The following is a 17,048-nucleotide window of genomic DNA, read 5'->3' as shown; positions in this document are numbered from 1 at the left end:
AAATCTCTTAAACAATAGAATTATGGGGCCAACAATATCTCTCATAGATCATCATCCATAACCAACAATATCTCTTATAGATCATCATCCAAATGGAAAATCAACAAAAGAAAAAAAAATGTGAGAATTAGCTATACATAAGAACAAGTGAAACTAATCAATGTCTACTAAATGTTTCATACAGGAACAACTGAATATGTATCCTCTAATATAGAACATCTTCTGGAATATATTCAACGATAGGCAGCAAAAAATTCTCAACAAAGCAAAATAATGAATAAGTTAAAGCATGCATGTGTTCTCTGATTAAAATTATAAATAAATACAAGTCAATAGCAAAAACCCAGCAATGATCAAACAAACTTTCAAGAGCTTAATAAAAAATAAATTTCAAAAAACATATAAAATTATTTTACAAACCTTATATGTAAAACTGACCAACATCACTAAGAGGAAAGTTTCCAACCGTCAATGTGAACATTCGAACTAGAAAGAGATTTATTATAACTCGACCACCAGTAAAACCCAAGCCCTGCATTTAAATTCTAAAGTAATAGTACATAGAAAATATTAAAGAAGAGATAATGAGAGTAACAGAGAATTCCCAAAATAGGAATCTCAAATGGCTTGGACTCTAAATTGGAGATCTCCATTGAGTCCTTCTCTGAAGAGCTTAGGAATTCCTTGGAAAAGGAGGCAGAAAGACTGCAGGAAACAGAAAGAATAGAGGACACCAGGAAATCATGTCTGCTGAATCAGCTAAGCAGGGCACATGAGGCTCACATAGACTGAAATAGCAAGCACCGGGCCTACATAGGTCTGTGTAGGTTGCCTGGATCTGTGTTGTGAATGTTAGCTTAGTGTTTTGGTGGGACTGGGAACAGTAGGACTGGGTAAAATGACTATGATTATTTTCCCTGTTTCTGGAAATTTTTTCTTCCTGTTGGGATGCCTGTCCAGTTTCAGTGTGAGGACTTTTGCCCTGTCTTATTTTACTAAGTTGTGTCCTTTTGGTTGTTGTCTCTTGGAGGTCAACTCTTTTCTGATGGGAGACAGAGGGAATGGGGATTCAGGAGAGAAGAGTGTTTGAGGGGAAGCTGGGGAAAGTAGATGGAGGGGAAACTGTGGTGAAGATGTGTTATTTGAGAGAAAAATATATTTTCAAAGAAAAAAATGAGAGTAAAACATAAAAATTCAATGGAATTAATTGAAATTTTTCCAACAAAACATTCAACAAATTATTAGCTTGAGTAAGTGCAAAAGTAAAGATTGAAAAAATAAAGCTACATATGGAGATTTGGACTTGGCTTACTATATAACAAGCTTGTGGCACAGGTTTTATTTTATAGATTAAAAACAATGACTTTGTAGACATAAAATATATGTTCAAGAGTCTTATTTGAGTATTTACTGCCTAAATTCTTATTCTGAATTTCTTGCTGCATTTATGCATCTAACAAATTCTTATTCTATAGTACTGTAAAGTGTTAAGGTCATTTCATAATTTGAGTTACCTCTTAAATTGATGATCCCAAGTAGGCTTAAAAGCATTTCAACTGTCAAAAGTTAAAATAAATGACATGTGCATTTATGAGGTAAGATTCAATTGTACCATAGATATTAAGATTACTGAAACTTTGCAATTATATGAGGACTATATAAAATATAAAATAAGATAGAATTTTTGCCAGTATTTGGGCAAATACCATGTGACCTTTTAATTGTTAAGGAAATCAGTAGTTAAATTAAGTTTCCTTGTTAAATGAAAGCCATTAACCAGGCATAATGTGCCTGTATTCCCGCTCCTAGGAGACGGAAGCAGGAGGATAGAAACCTAGAGGCTAGTTTGAGCTCTCTGGCAGAATTTTGTCACAAGCAATAAAGTAAACAAAATATTCAAAGTACTTTCTGATGTATATTTTATAAATTATGTTTCTTTAATTCTGTCACAAACCAGCGAGCAAACAAATTATTTAAAACTGTTTTTGACACATATTTTATAAATCATGCTTTTTAATTCTGTTCTACCCACCATGACAAAAAGAGGAAACCGTGTACATTGACTTACTAATCATAAAGTGATACAGGTAAAATAATTAGTTTGCATTAGTAATATAAATAAAATAATGAATTTATTCAATAAAGTATATAATAAAATATTTCATATGCCATAATATTATTATCAAGTCCAATGTTAATGTATATAAATGATCTAAAATTTAGAGTCAGGATAATTTTTCAGAAAACATTATTTAATTTATACCTCACCTAGTTTTTGCCTTGTAAACAGTAGTCTGAGTAAAGTTTTAACACATTAGAAGAAATTTATGGCCACTTCCCGGACCTGATAGTATTTCTTCTTTAAATTTAGAAAGCATGTAATATTTTTAAATGAACATTTCCAGAATATATATTTTCAAAGATACAGGTGTGAATGAGGCTTGAACATACGCTGTTTGTGGCATAATTTGGGATCAAAATCACTGAAATGATACCTAAGGGCAATGTTGTCATCAACCAAATCTGTTCTTAACAAACAAGTGTTTTGTGTTTTCTTATATCAATAGCACTGTAAAGAACATTTATTCTCTGTGCATAACAGACATATACTGACAATATAATGACAAAAATGTAATTTTATCATACTCATGCTGTGACGTGGAACTTCCTCATTTTTTAAGAATAGAATTTTATCAAAGCACTCGCCTCTTTTTTAATTTTTGTTTGCTTTTTAGAATTTCACACAGGAATACTTTATTTATATCATTTTGAGTCTTCCCTTGCCCTCCTATTTCTCCTGTGTCCCTTTCCCATTTATTCTCAAATGTAATACCTGTTCTTTTATATTTATTGTTGTTAAACACACACACACACACACACACGCACGCACGCACGCACGTGCACGTGGGCGCATGTTAAGTCCCCTTAGTGTTGATACATATTCTTAGTGTTGACAGTTTGGGATTATTGCATGACCTATGTCATGGAGAACATCACTCTCTCTCAGAAGCAATTGCATGTTCCTCTAGTGACAGATAAGGAAAAATTCACAATTATCCAAAACAGGCATGTTGACTCACACTGTCATTTTCCAGTTCTTGTTCAAGCTACAATACTGTGGACATTTCATGGGCATAGCGTCCCTATCATGCCCAAAGAACACAATGCAGGAGCAGTCATCCTTTTCTGATAGATCTTAAAATTCTACTCCTTCTTCTAGAATATTCTCAGAGCCTTGGATGTCAGGGTTGTTATTTAGATGTAGGTGTTAGAGCTGGAAAATCTACAATTAAGTTATTTTTCACATTTTTTTGTTTTTTTAGAATATCTTTTTAGTATGTTCAATCTGAAAAAATGAAGTCCTTTTTGTTTTAAATGAGCTGTAAGATACTTGCTTTTCAGTGGGTAGAGAAAATGATGTTTAGAATATAGTGTCATGTTAGTGTGGTTTAGAACAATGGCAGTAATAGTTCCTCTTTTAAGGTTAATAACCTCTTCAGTTACAGATAATATATACATAAAAAGTGATTATCTTGATTTAGTATAAGAATTGTGCAATGTGCTATTTAAATGTGATCTTACCAATATACAGAAAAAAATATGTCTGAATAGCTTACAAACTCATATGAATAAATATATTTTCATGTATTTTTAAGTAACAGAATGAAAAAATAAATATTTTACTAAGTATTCCTAAGAAACAATGTTCCTTTACGATTTTTAGAGGCTTACACAAGTCTTGAACATGGACAATGATGTTATTCAACTATAATTAATTTCTACATGACTATATTAAGGATGAATATTAAGTTAACCTTGTAACATTGGAAAAAATCTAAACAAATAGTAAAAGTTAATCATGTGCCAATATTTTAGAAATTGCAGTCAGAATTTTCACATAAGAAAATAATATTTTACAGCAATTTATAGACCATTTTACATAAAAGCCAATATCCAGTGGTTTATATACATGCAGCTATAGTACCATAAGTATGAATCCAATGAAAGAAATGTTAAGAAATAGTTATTTGTATACTTCTTTCTTTTGTAAAAACACTTTAAATTTAAGATCTGAAGCCTTCAGTTGGCTCAAATATTGTCTATAACACTGAGACAAGTCATTGTTAAGCAAATAGCACTAATTAAGAAGAGAGTCTTGAAGGCATATTGTATCAACATATTAAATATTGATAAATTATTATATTAAGGTTGTCTGAGTTTAATATTAATGAACAAAGGAAGAAAAAATGTAGCAGAAAGCCTGCTTGTGAGGTCCTGGCTGCACAGACTCCTGAAAAAACAACACAGAAACTATATTATTTGCAATACTGTTTGGCGAATAGCTTAAGTGTATTTCTGGCTAACTCTCCATTACTCTGTGTATCACCATGAGGCTGTGGATTACCAGGTAAAGTTCCCGTACCTGTCTCTGTCAGGGCTACATGGCTTCTCTTGACTCTGCCTTTTTTTTTTTTCCTCATGGTTTATTTTTTTTTTTTTTGTTATATTTAAAAATTTCCATCTCCTTCTTTCCTCCTCCCCCCTCCCTCCCCTCCTTCTCCCCCTTCCCTCCCCTCCCCTCCACCCATACCTCCCCTCCCTCCCTCTCAAGGCCAAGGAGCCATCAGGGTTCCCCACTCTATGCTAAGACCAAGGTCCTCCCAACTCCCCCCAGGTCCAGGAAGGTGATCGACCAAGCTGAGAAGGTTGACTCTGCCTTTTTTCATCCAGCATTCAGCTTAGATTTCCCCGCCTAGCTCTACTCTACTCTATCAAGCCAAGCCAGATTCTTTTTTAACTAATGGTAGTCACAGCATACAGAGGGGAATCTCATATCACCAAAAAAATAAAATAAAATCTCTGCACTTATGGGAGAACAAATTCTCAAAAACATAGGTAACTGTAAACTACAATTCAATGACACAAAAGATACTTTTTTTCTTGCAATATTAAATACAGAATGCACTTCTCCATAAATGAAAGCTAACTTTATAGTCATCAACCCTGTCTTCTAATCTTTGGGGTATTTTTGCTGTTCCCAACTAGAAAAACAATCAAACAACAGCCTTTTTCCAATTAGAAAGGAGAGAGGTTTGTTAAACCCAGGAAGTAAAAGAGCCTCAAAGTCCTGAAGGCATAAAATGCTGTAATTTACACGATTTTCAAGGCTATGTCCTAAATTTATATAAGTAGCAAATTATTGCTGGGCAGAGGATATACGGAATGGATATGCTGCCTTTTAGTGTCCTAAGGCTCAGGACACAGCTTTTCTTTCATCCATACTGAGGTTCCATTTTGGGTCATGGGGTTGTACATTTTTCTGTAAGTCAGCCCTTATATATTCTTAGATTTATAAAAGCAATAAACTCATTGTGATTTTGGTCTATTTTTGTTGCCTTATCTACGGTAGTTCTTGTTTTGCCTTCTCCCTTGTGGAAGTCACAACATATCTTCCTGTAAACTTACCAAATATCTAACTTACATTCTTTACTGTGTATAAGTTAAGCTTCATTAATTTTCCATTTAATTTGTAGAATTCTCTCTCTATGATACTCTTGAGGCCAAATTGGCATGTAATTAAGCTAATTTATTATCTCATAGATTTTTAATGTTTAGTTTTTACTAAAAATTTGAACAAAATATTCAGAGAAAATTCAAACAAATTAAACTTTTTAAGTATACTGTAATTAAACATATTGGAATATTTTTCATGTGTTATTGATTAAACTTGGAATTATTTCCCTCACATCATAAAAAGTCTCTGAGAACCTGACTTTACACATTTCTCTAATTGTCATACACTAGAAGAAGCCTGCACTCTGTCTCTCAAACTCTCATCCTGTCTTTGATACACAGAGATGTGGTTTTAGTAAATAAAATATTATGAGAAATTGCATGTTACTGACAAAGTACGTCAAAGTAGCCACCACAAATGGTATGAAGTCACAGAATATATAATTTTCTGCAAATTTGGTTCACATTTCCATTTTTATTGGCAACAGATCCTTACAAGTAGTATAGTGATAACAACAGAATAAATTATCCTCAATGTTATTTTCAACTGTATAAAAAAAATAACATCTTCAAAATCTAGCTTGATAATCAATTCACTGGGAATCCTCACATTTCCATATAACTCCTGCCACTTGTTAGTTCTTGCGTTTTCTAATCTCAGAGACATTGCTTTTAAGGTTCCCAGCCTGGTGACTTTACAGAGAAATCTTATCTCTGCTTGAAGAAACTTTTACTTGGCTCTTTCACATGTGAAAATTCATAGTTTTGGAAACTTTAATGTAAAACTACCATTTACATTATTTTCAAATCTATCTAAATTCCTTGATTTCATTAGTATGTGTGTATGTAGATAGATAGATAGATAGATAGATAGATAGATAGATAGATAGATAGATAGTAAACATATGTATATATACATATATATGTGTGTGTTATAACTGGTAAATTTTTCAAGAGTATAACAACGTAAAGTATAAATTGGTACTAATGATAAAGATTAACCCAGGGTAATATACAATTTAGTCATAGTTTGTTTTTATCATTTTGTTTTGCTTTTTCTGTATTTTATTTTAGACTTTAAAAACAATACATTTCAGTTATTTGTACAGATATTGAAGATGATTTTTATACTTACAAGAATTATCTGTCCCTTTAAATTCCAGACTATACCTTTTCAATTATGTATTACTTCTCCTGATGCCTATAAAATATTAATACCATTACAAATTCAGACAAGTACTACATATAAATGTAATATTGATGAAAGGAAGCCTAGAGGCAGGCAGCATAGTAGAGCTTTTACCTGTTATCAGGTATAAACAAATTCAGACAACAGCTTTCTAGTAAATTGTGTGATTTAGAAAGTGCACTTGAGTTTCAACATTTAACCTGGACTTTGAGGAGACTCAGAGAGACTGGCTGTTTACAGAGAACAGGAGTTCAGCATATGAGTATTTATAACACAACATATGGGTGGTATGGCAGAGGAGACAGCTAACAGGGAATGAGTAACACAGTGACCAAAGTTGGCACAGAAACTAAGCAGAAAATAGAGTGAATTTAGATATTCTGGCTGGGATCATGGCTCAGAATTGCTTATGTTACAAAAATGAGGACCCACTATTGTATCCCTGTGCTCCTCGGGTGGAAAAGAAAGAGAGCATGGTGTGACTAGCTTTACACCTGTGTTCTCCCATGGTTGGATGAGGTGTTTGTGTGTGTGAGTGTGTGTGTGTGTGTGTGTGTGTGGTGTGTGTGTGAGTGTGTGTGTTTTGTGTGTGTGTGAGTGTGTGTGTGGTGTGTGTGTGTGTGTGTGTGTGTGTGTGTGAAGGACAGAAATGTAAGTGGTTGGAAAAGTTGTGTAAGAGTGGAAAAAACGAAGAGAGAGTTGGGAAATGTGAAAGAAATGGACTGGAGAGATTGAAAGATGCCTGAAAATTTACTATGCAGCCAATCAGCCAAACTGTTGAGTTTCAGATTCACTAAGGGACAATGACTAAAATAATAAGCTCAACAGCATTTCAGGAAAACACGCAACTTTGATCTTTGACCTTGACACACAGGTTCACACTAATATGTAGCTTTGCACTGGGACAAAATCTTGAAAAAATGGTACCCAAGTTTCTTGCTTTTGTAATGCTAAATCCTTAACTTTTCCTTTCTTCTTGACATAACAAATATTGTCTGATGTCATTGCCAGTGTCTATTTTGTTTCTTTGTTTTGCACTATCACAACATTTCAGAGACAAGATTATTCTTGTTTTGTCCTATTTCCTTGCCATTTGTAAATGGTGTGGGGACTATAGTGAATAAGAATAACCAAACCCAGAGAGATAAAACACCATGTTTTCTCTTTTATGTGGATGCTAGTTCTAAAAATTTAGATATAATGTGACTGTACATACCATGAACCAAAAGATGCCAAATTAGAGATAGGGAGCATGAGTACCAAAGACAGGAAGACTAAAATACAGTGGCTATGATGAGGTGGTGGGAAAAAATGGGTAGAGGAAATTTAACTGGCGAGAGGAGAAACTAGTAAACACACAGGAAGAGGGGAAAATAAATAACACTTAGGATATTTCAAATAGCCATCAGTAATTATACTATTATAATTATTACTCAATTATATAACTATATTATATAATTAGTTAAAAAATAGTGTGGTATAATTATACCAAATAGGGTGACAATTCTTCCTCCAACATTCATAGACTATCTAACAAAACACCAAGTGCAGGCATGAGAAACCTCCCTTTGAGTAGTAGTTAGGGTAGTATAAGAGTTCTAGAAAACAATATAGGCTACTGATAATCATTTTGATGCCTCTTATATGTTGAAGGTACATCCCTGTCACTGTGGACAATGTACAATTTGGACACAAAACTTGTACAAACAGGTATAGATCTGACATGAAAGCATACTATTTAAGGACTTACTCTTATAGTATGAGAAGGAACTATACAAGGTGACAAAGGAAAAATGCAGTCAATAGTTTAGATGCAATGCCTATAAACCACAACAATATCCAGCATGGCAAAATATTGCAAATGTGGCTATTATATCCTATAAATAACCACAACCATTTAATTAGTCATAAGGCCCACTCAGTAGCAGAGAATTCATGTCTGGCACTGTAAAATTAGCAAACTATCCATGACTAGTGAGGTCATGGAATATGGAGAAATACCTACTACTTCTACTTTCAAAATCAGAATAATTTATGGTTGCACTGTAAATACTTAACATTATATACACAGTTAATTGTTTCTCTCCTTATCAAAGAAGACTCTTTTGTATCATGTAGGGATCATTACAGAGAGTCACAGCTGCTCAAAATGTAGAGACCAACTGATAGTGGAGTGCCTGCTTCCAAGTAACACATTTACAATACAACCCTTATACATTTACAACACAACCCTATATTTAGGACTTAGAGAATATCATGAAAGAAAGGCAGCAAGACTGGGTCATAAGACTAAGAAATCTGTTGTGACATAGTTTCATTACAAAAGAAATTTATGGAATAGAGAGTCATGCTAAGAGGAAAAGGCATATATAGGAGGTATTGAGAGATACGTAGAGGGTAAATATGATAAAGGTATTATATTATTTGAAATTGTTAATAATTGATAAAGGTATGTTATTTAAAAAGAATACTGGAGCTGGCTGTGGTGGTGCACGCCTACAATCCCAACACTCAGGAGACAGAGGAAGGTGAATCCCTGTGAGTCCAAGGCCAGCCTGGTCTACAAGAACTAGTTCTAGGAGAGCTAGAATTGATACACAGGGAAAACCTGTCTTGAAAAATGAAAAGAAAAATAAAAGAATACTGGAAATTTCTTTGGATAAACAGTAAGTAATTATATATTATAATATAGCAGAAAAGAAATTTTTAAAAAAAAAAGAAGAAAAGAGTACAGTAATGTATTTAAGCCCTAAAAAAAAAAATAGGTAGACCTTGAAGTCTACTTACAATGCTGCTATTCTGGAAGTATATAAAGACCTTTCAAGACAGGCATTAAAGAATCCTCACATTAAGCCAATATTGTTTATTGTTTACTCTGCATCCCAAGAACAATATAAAAATGGGATGGAGGAAATAAACTCTATCAAAACACAAGTAAGCCAATGAAAAATGGGAAAAGAAAATAAATAACAAAATCAACAAAATCGGAGGAATCATGTAATTCTTTAAATTTCATCTGAAATAAAAATTGTAGCAATATAAATACGGTTGGTGACTGACACTATTAAAAGACAAGGTACAACTATGTCCTTTCTGTAGGGTTTGAACAAAATGAATGAAGTAACCATAGTGTCTCTAACATGAGGTGTTGGGAATATTGGATATTTGCATATAGAAACAAAATTATACTCTGTCTCCCATTTTAAGAAAATATAAGTTCAAAACAAGAGATATACATATTTTAATGAAAAAAGAGATGCTGAATTTGAGAGTAATTAGGAGTCATGAAGTATTTTAGGGAGAGGAAGGGGTAGGAATGATACAAATGCAATACTCTATAATACTCATATAAGAAATTCTCTTAAGATTTCAAAAGAGAGCTTGGGTGAATGATATGGTTGGGATATAGGAAGGGTGGATATGAGAGCAGGAAAGTATATATCTTAATTAAGGGTGCCATTTTACGGTTGGCAAGAGACTTGACTCTAGAGGGGTTCCCAGGTATCCAGGTTGATGCCCCCAGCTAGTTCCTTGGGCTGCTTAGGAGAAGGAGTCGGAAAAGGCCAGATCCTATAGTCATACTGATGAATATCTTGCATATCACCATAGAACCTTCATCTGGCGATGGATGGAAGTATAGACAGAGCCCCACATTGGAGCACCGGACTGAGTACCCAAGGTCCAAATGAGGAGCAGAAGGAGGGAGAACATGAGCAAGGAAGTCACGACTGCGAGGGATGCTCCCACCCACCGAGATGGTGGGGCTGATCTATTCGGAGCTCACCAAGGCCAGCTGGACTGGGACTGAAAAAGCATGGGATAAAACCGGACTCCCTGAACATGGCAGACAATGAGGGCTGCTGAGAAGCCAAGGACAAAGGCACTGGATTTGGATCCTACTACACATACTGGCTTTGTGTGGCGGGGGGGGGGGGGGGGTGGCTAGCCTGTTTGGATGCTCATCTTCTTAGACCTGGATGGAGGGGGGAGGAACTTGGACTTCCCACTGGGCAGGGAACCCTTACTGCTCTTCTGACCGGAGAGGGAGGGTGAGTGGAGGGGGAGAGGGAGGTAAGTGGGAGGCTGGGAGGAGGCAGAAATTTTTAATAATAATAATAAAAAAAGATTTCAAAAGAAAAATTTACCAGTTATGCAAATATAATACCAGATGAAAAAAATATGTTTTTTTTTTTCTTTTGCTGTTGTTGTTGTTGAGGAAGGGTTTTCTGTAAAACAGTCCTGGCTGTCCTGGAATTCAGAATTTGCTTTGTAGAACAGGCTGGCCTTGAACTCATAAAAATTCACCTGCCCTTGCCTCCTAAGTGCTGGGATTAAAGACATGAGCCACCCAGCTTTATGGTAAATTCTGTTTTCAAGATAGTGTTTCTCTGTGTAGACATGGTTAGCCTTAAACTCACTTTGTAGACCAGACTTGCTTTGATCTCCCAGAGATCCACCTGCATCAACCTCCTAGAACGCTAGATTTAAAGGTGTGTGCCACCATGTCCTGCAACAAAACCCTTAAAAGAAGAATTACTAAAATCACTATAAGAAATTTTGTAAATAAAATTAGTACATAGGCAATAATTTTCAGAATTATACTCTATTGGCTCAGAAAATTATAGAAAATTTAACAAAGTGGATTCCCATAAGCTAAACTCATGGATAGCAGAATAAACAATAAACAAAATGTAGATGGAGTAGATAATGTTTCTTAACTATTTTTTGAGAGAAAATTAATACAGGGTGTTTAAATTGCAAAATATAAGAATAACAAAAGAAATATACTAACTCAGTCAGTAAATGGACACATGCAATCATCAGTATTCAATTACCAACAAATACGGGGAAGTTAGTTAAGCATCTTCAGTCCTAGGAAACCAGAAATCAAAAGTATCTTAAATCCTTTCTTGCTCCAGTCAAAGTGGCTATCATCAAGGAACCATAAAGCACCAAATACAATGAGATGGTACTGAGTTACAGGAATCCATATACACTGTTGTTGAGGATGCAAACGTAAAAATATGGGAATCAGTTTGAAAATTATTTAATTAGCAAAAAATAAAATTAAAATATCATCTAATGGTACTCTGTCTAGATCCATATTCAAAGTAATCAAATTCGACTTATGCTGCAGAAACTACATGCTGTCGTTTATTGTGATAAGGTTGACAATACACTGAGGAATCAGCCTAGTTTCCTGTGTGTGGATGAATTGCTTAGTGAAATGTAACACATATTAACAGTAGACTATAATTCATCCAAAAACAACAAGATAATGTTGTTTAAAAGAAAATGAAGCAAAGTAAAAATCACCAAGTGAGTGAAATATAGTAAATTCTAAAGTCAAGTAGCACTTTTCCCCCTCTTATTTGTGAATTAATAATAAAGAGGGAAAAGACAGATTTTTTTGAAGCGAAGGTGGTGCTCAGAGAAGAGTGGCATAGAATATATTCTACGCACAGATATGAGCAAAGTACATTGCATCTTATATAAAATGTCACAACAAATCCCATTATATTGAACTTTAATTTTAATATATGCTTATGAGTGGTCCTTTTGTAACCGCCTTGTTGGATGCACTGTTAGATTTTCAGACAAGTGTCATGTATGTGGGTTTAGAATGTAAAAATTTCCCTATTGGTTAATATATAATCTGAAAAGTTAAGAGAATAAACTTGACTTTGAAAACTTGAAAGATTGTATGATGAAAAGAAAAGATACATAATAAAGTTAAAGTTTCTGGGAGATAGTTCTTTGGATTTATCCCTAGAAAGAAAAGGTGAAATTACATACTTCCTACAGGAGAAAACATAGTAACAACAGAGATTTTGTGGATGTTTAGTAAATTTTTTTTCTGCATAAAATGTCATGGTATTTAAAATAAGTTTAGAAAGCTCCATAATTGTTACCAACAAGAATAAATAAGGTTTATAATTCTTTTCTTGCAAATTGCTGCTTCTGGAAACTGTGAAATTATAATGTTGTAATCACTGTGGAAAGTGTTTCTGAAAAGAAAAAAAAAAGATGTGTTAGAGGCATTCTTGTAATGTTGCTGGTAATTGAGACTGGCCCTTGGGAAACATCAACAAAGAAGACTAATAGAGATGAAATTCTTTGAGTTGTGTTATTAGATTACCTGGTAACCGCTGTCTGCAACCAACAATGAAATCAGGAAAATAAGTCTCTGACAAGAAACTTAGCTGCAGGATTCTTATCAGGATGAGCTCTTCTCCAAGGCACAGATTATCACTAGGTTTCTAAGATCTAACCACAGTAGAAAAGTTAGAGACTTGGGTTTTAGTAGAACCTGGGTGTAGGGTTACACAACACGCCTTCAGCCTTCACTTAGATGTTAGGAAACTAAGGCTGGGGAAGAGGAAAAAGAGACAGGGAGTAAAGACTTTATTTGATGAGAGATTTTCCAGATAGATCTTCACTCACAGGTTAGGATAAGGAGGAATGAGGTACAGAAAAAAAATTAGTCATTGTTGTGAAATTCAACGTGGAAAAGAGGCAGCTTTATGCCACCATCCACAAGGAAGAAGTCATCAGAGGGAAGGTTTAGGTGGATCAATAGCATTGAGAAATAGCCTCTGCCAAAGGCTGTGTGGCATTGGGTCATTGAAGATTTTGTCATAATCTGACGCTGTCGTGACAGGAGCCATGAGTACAAATTTTATCTAACATAAATGCTTTAAAAATAGTAGAATTTGCTAAAGCGATAATTATCAAATTTAGGAGGCTATTTAGTTACAAGACCATTCCCCCTCTCATAATGTTATTATAAGAAGAACTACCATTTATTTTTTGAAATCTAACTGGTATTAGAATTTTGTTATATTTCTTTTTTAAAGGATAGCTTTATAGAATTGGAGTATAAATACAAAGCTTGTGGATATTCATTGAGCATGATGTGATACATTGGGCATAGAGATGGATATACATGTCTAATGAACCTGTTAAGATGGAGTCAAATACTATAACCTGGAGAGTGATCATAGAATGCTTTGGTTTATTTTTTTTTGTTTTGATTTTATGTTTTTTTGTGGCAAAACACACAACATGATAAATGGTCCTGTTCTTTATGAAAAATTATGGCCTTTCTTACTATTAATTAGTTGCACAAATTTATTAAGCTCTTAACATTCCTGTTATACCTTATTTAGTCATGAGATATTTTGTAATAGAACATTTTTATAGCTTTCTATTTTTGTATTTTTCAGCATATACTAATTGCATATACTAATTGTCATTCACTGATTTTCCCTACTTACACAATTTAGCTGTCTCATAATTGCCTTTCTTCTTCTCTGCTGCCTAGCTTGCTCTCCAGTTCCAATTTGTCTTCCTTCCCCCTAGCTCTTGTGTTTTCCTCAGGTCAGTGTTTTTTCTTGTATTTCTTCAGGTATGATACATTTTTTTTTCCTTAAAGAACAGAAGCCTTGGACTTAACATAGTGAAGGGAACCCTGATGGCTCTTTGTCTTGGAGAGGGGTGGAGTGGGGGTATGGGTGGAAGGGAGGGGAGGGAAGGGGGAGGAGATGGAAATCTTTAATAAAAAAATGAGAAAAAAATAAAATAAATAAAGTGAAATAAAGAGCAAAAAAAATATATAAAAGAACAGAGGCTATCTGGCAGTAGTTTTCCTGTTTGCCTGGTATTACTTGAGAGAATAATTTCCCTTCTGCATCCATTTTACTTCAAATGACAAAGTTGTTTGCTTCTTTTTAAAAGCATAATATCTGATACTGTGACTGTGCACATTTTCTGTACATGTGCATCTTCTGTAGGTCATGTCAACTGATTCTTGGAACCCAGCTGCTGAGAAGGTAAAAATGATGTAAAGATCATGGGAAATAGCATATTTTCTAAATAAAATATTATTCTTTAATATGATCTAAACATCCAATCTGTGCTCATATAGTTAGAGAATAAAAATAATTCTGGAATACATGTCTGCTATTGTGTTAACTTCACTTATTTTTAAATAGTTATTAAATCATGTGTCTATTGATAAACAGCTAAAGCCATAGTATATATGTAATGTAGCTTTAAAAACAGAAATTTCAAGCTGGATTATAGCACATAACAATACCCTCAGCACTCAAGAGGTAGAGTCAGGAAGATTGTTGTTGGAGACCAGCTTTGACAAAATTATCACTTACCATGGTAGGGGCATAGGGATCAGAAAATAAGTAAAGAGTATAAAGCCATGAGTGAAAATAATAAAACAGAAACATAAAATGTTATTGGGCAGGAGTTCCAGTGAATACTGAATTTATTTGCATTTAATTTCCAGTTGTTTAAAATACTTTGATACCAAAAGATAGGGGTAAGATTTAAAAAAAAAAAACTGCATTAACATGATACGAGAAAATGAACAGAACAGTTGAAGGTTGCAGGCTAGATTCATAGTTAAACCTTCTATTGCTAGAACAAAACAAGTCATGCTCACACCCTAGACCAAAGCATTCTATAGGCTAACTACTCCCTAGGTGGACTCTAATGTTATCTCCCTAAGGGAACTGAAACTTGCTTGGATCCTTAGACATTTGTTTTCTTCCTGAAATACAAGCTCTGGATATTAGCACTCCTGTTGACAATAACCTTGAGAGAGCAGAACTCTCTGATCTAAATCTAGGTGGAACCCTTGAGGGAGAAACAGACAATAACCTTGAAGTTCCAACTCTATGATATTTGGTTAAGGTAGAAATAGGCTCACACTTTTGGGCGTCCACAAATTGTTACAAATTCTAGGCCAGTCAGCATTAAACAATAATTCTAGCAACTCCAATCCTGTGTATATAAAGAAATGAATCAGATGTACAATACAGGTATTTGTTACTTGTACGTATTGTGACAAATTATAATTACAGACTAGGTATCTGTGAAGATTAAATGGATGAATAAAGAGAGTATAGTGGTTAATTGTGTCAACATGACAAAACTAGAGTCACCTGTGAGGAGAAAACTCAATTGAGGAATTCTCTCAGGTTTGAATTTAGAAAAATCTGAGATGCGTTTTCTTGATCAATGATTGATGTAGCAGTATCCATCAAATTGTGAGCAGTGCATCCCCTGGGCTGTAAATAATCTCTTGAGTACATATCTGACAAAGGTCTGCTCATAGTTTATGGTCTATCTTTCAACTGTGAATTTTGTTGACATTTTTATAAAGATTAATTTTAATTCTTTCAGTTAGTTGTTGATTTTTGCCATTAATTTTGAGTTCATGATATCGTTTTGGTACCATTGTCTATGCATAGACTTTTAAATGTTTTTTCTCAACCTTTATTTAATGTTTAAAGTCTAATTTATTCTAAGTTAATTTTGATACAGAGTGAAAGTCGGGTGTCCAATTTTAGTCTTCGTAGGGAGGATTTTCAATTTTTCCATAAATCTCTTTCAAATTTGAGAGAATAATAAGGTTGAGGCTATATGAGTTTGCTAACGTATTTAATTTCTTTGCTTATCTGCATTAGTATCAGCAGCATATGTTTTAATTGCAATGGACCTATTCAATAGTCTAATTAGATATTGCAATACCTCCACCATTACACTTAATCTTGATATTGTTTGGCTGTTGTGTATCTTTTGTGCTTTGCTATGCATACTAAGAATACTTTTTTGAAGAATTTCACCATAAAAATACAGGTTTTATGGTGAGACTTTGTAAACATTCCTATGTATTTTATGACTTGTTTGGAAAAAGGTATTGTTACTTCTTCTAAAGTATCTAGGAGAATATTAAACTTTTCCTTTTGCAAACTTTCTTACAATAGAGGGGTCTTTTAATGCTCACTTGAATCCCACCACTAATTATTTTATTTTATTTTATATTTTTAAAAAGAAAAGAAACTATCTTTTTCATTATACTTACCAATTGATGTTCCAGCTCTGCCCCCTCCTCCTATTCCCTCCAGTTCCCCCCGCCACACACACCACACCCCATTCTCTCCATAGAGGGTAACCCACATTGCTTTGGGAAAGGTCCAAGACCCTCACTACTATACGTAGGCTGAGCAAGGTATCCATCCAAAGAGAATAGGTTCCCAAAAAGCCAGTACGAGCAGTAGGGATAAATCCTGCTGCCACTGCCAGTGACCCGTCAGTAAGCCCCAGCCACGCAACTGCCAACCTCATTCAGAGGGACTAGTTTGGACTTATGCTAGTTCCTTCCCTGTCAAGCTGGAACTGGTGAGCTCCTATTAATTAAGGTAGACTGTTTCAGTGGGTGAACCCATCATGGTCTTGACCTCTTTGCTCATATTCTCACTCCTCCCACTTTTCAACTGGACTTTGGGAGCTCAGTCCAGCGCTCTGACATGTGTCTCTGCCTTGA

This window comes from Arvicola amphibius, chromosome 12 (assembly GCF_903992535.2).
Source record: "Arvicola amphibius chromosome 12, mArvAmp1.2, whole genome shotgun sequence".
NCBI classification, from domain to species: Eukaryota; Metazoa; Chordata; class Mammalia; order Rodentia; family Cricetidae; genus Arvicola; species Arvicola amphibius.
This window is presented reverse-complemented; position numbering follows the sequence as displayed.